Below are 2534 nucleotides of genomic sequence, written 5' to 3'. Positions count from 1 at the left end.
CACGGAAGCTGAGTAAAATGACTACACATACTGCCTCTAGCTCAGCAACAGCATTTGCAGGGTAGGACGATGCCAGTGTTTGTTAGGGTTTGAGCTACAACCAGGGTAACATGGGCTGGAGAAGGCTTGCTTCTGGGTTGCAGTTGAAGTTTACAGCTCTAAGGATCTGGCTCCTTGGACTGTAGCAACAAGGCTCAGCTCTTTACTCAGTTTTTGGTATAAAATACACAGCTGTGCTCTGCAGTTTTCTTACACCATTTGCTGAGAGCCTGAACTACTGCATCCTGACAACGACCCCTCTTCCTCCTGATTTTCTGGTATCATAACCTGGACTACATATCTTTTATCCTGTACTGAGAAGAAAAAATAAGCAGAGGTATACTCAATTCAGTTGAGATTTTTTTAGATAAAGATTGAACTCAAGTATTTGCCCAGAACGATTTTTTTTCCCCCCCCCAGAACATGCGAGAAACTCTCTTCCTTTGAGTAACAAATTCACAGTTGGTTAAAAGTAAATAGCAGAATGACATGTGATACATATCTCCACTTGTTTTACATGTAGAGACTTACTGGCCTCTACATGTTGATAAATGGAGCCATAGGTTTTTCCATGTCATACCCTGCCCTTGCCATACCACCAAAAGTTACGCAAAAGTAGCCAAAGATACTAGGAATCACTAATGTGAGGGCAAAGAATAAGAATGCTGCCCTTACGCATTCAGGTGCTGCAGTTTATCTGTCTTGTTTTCTGTCTAAAAAGCCAAACAGCTTACACTATAGTGTTGTACCTCTCAGAGGGGTACCAGGGAGCATATTTCTAATACTCTGTTGGTTAGAGAAGTTAATGTGTAAGCAATAATGCAGTCCATTGTCTAGAGAGCAACTAACGCACATTTCATGCGTTCCTTAATTCTTCCATCCATAGGAGCACAGGGCAGAAACATTGCAAAAAAGGTGCAGAGGAAAAAGAGAAAAATAAGTGGGCTAACCTCTCTGCTTTCTGTTTCTGTCCACATGGGCAACTAAACTGTTTCTTTCAAATATGGCAATAGCAAGCTTTACTGATTTACAGTGAACAAGAGGAATCTAAAAAAGGACTTTAACTACTTCATGAAAGATTTGCTCTTTTTAGTGGTGCTCTCTTGGGTGTGTTTGAAAATGTTTTCTTTTCAAGGACGTTAGAAAAAATGCTAGAGCACAAGACGGGAGAGTGACTTTTGCAAGAGCGTCTATGTGGTTAAGAAAGACTGTTTTCAGACTGATGTGGCTTTCTAAGATAATGATGATGTTGAAGAAGCCATGCAGTGATACATTACCTAACTGTACATTAAGCAGTTTGAGTACCCTAAGATATTGCAGTCTCAGCAACCTGAAGTTTCATCCACATTAACTTACTCAGTTTAGGCTATCATGAGCCAGTAGCTCCTAAGGGCCTAAGAAATTTTGAGAAATATTTTGATGTTTAGAAATTTATGTCAATTACTAGGAAGCTGATTCTGAGATAAGTTTTGAAAAACCTTTCCCATACCATTTGCCAGATCATCTTTAGACAGTTAAGTAGATGTATAGTTATAAAATGACAGATGGAAATAAAATTAAGTCAATCAGCTGTGGGCAGAGATTCAGTGCAGTGCAGCTGCAGTAACAGAAAGGCAGTAGCTCTTTGTGTTAATATTAAAAGATGATTAGGAAAGAAGCACATGCAGAACACGCTGGACTTATTCTGAAGTGTGCTCAACCTCCTCAGTTTTAGCTGTATCAAACTGGAAGGTCTGATTCTTAGTCAGGTCTTACTTTTCATTGTTCGATTAGCTTCAGCCCCATCCTCACAAGATTTGAATCAGAAAAACTCCCCTAATTTCAATGAATTCGTGCCAAGTCATGCAGCTGTGAATCAGACCCCTTATCAGCTTTAATTCAGTATTTCCATGTTTTTCCTGCAAGTGTCAAAAATTTGAGTCACTGCTCTTTACTGAAGCTGCTGTTTCATATTCCCATAATTCAATTTATAATACAACATTTTCTGCTCCCATTTCCTCTGAAATGCAAGCATTTCCTGTATTTAACCTTGTTCTTCTAAAAATGTTTTTGTATCTTAATGGAAACTGGCAAGATATTAATTTTTCAAGTATTTATATTACTATTGTTTATCATGTCCCTTTTGGGTAGACAGGAGATGTTTATTTTGTTAGAAGACCATTTATTTATTTGGTTTGTGGAAGAATTAATGAATAGTTACAGAAGCTGTTATTAGAGAAATAAAAATAATAGATCGTATTTGGTCCTAGAGAAAGCTACCCTTTTTTTGGTGACAATTCCTAGTGCTTATATAGACTTTCTCCAGTTGGCTTGGAAGAGATTCTTAGCCAACAGTTGACCTGACGTGGCTGAAGTCATTTACAATATAGGTGATTGAGCCAGAACTAGATAGATTGGGAAATGTCTAAGATTTCCCAAATTAATTTCCTAAATACTTATTCAGGTACCTCAGTAGGAGCCTGATTTTCAGGAGCATTCAGCACTTTTTTTTGTTT

This window comes from Apaloderma vittatum, unplaced genomic scaffold, assembly GCF_000703405.1.
Source record: "Apaloderma vittatum isolate BGI_N311 unplaced genomic scaffold, ASM70340v1 scaffold671, whole genome shotgun sequence".
Taxonomy (NCBI): domain Eukaryota; kingdom Metazoa; phylum Chordata; class Aves; order Trogoniformes; family Trogonidae; genus Apaloderma; species Apaloderma vittatum.
This window is presented reverse-complemented; position numbering follows the sequence as displayed.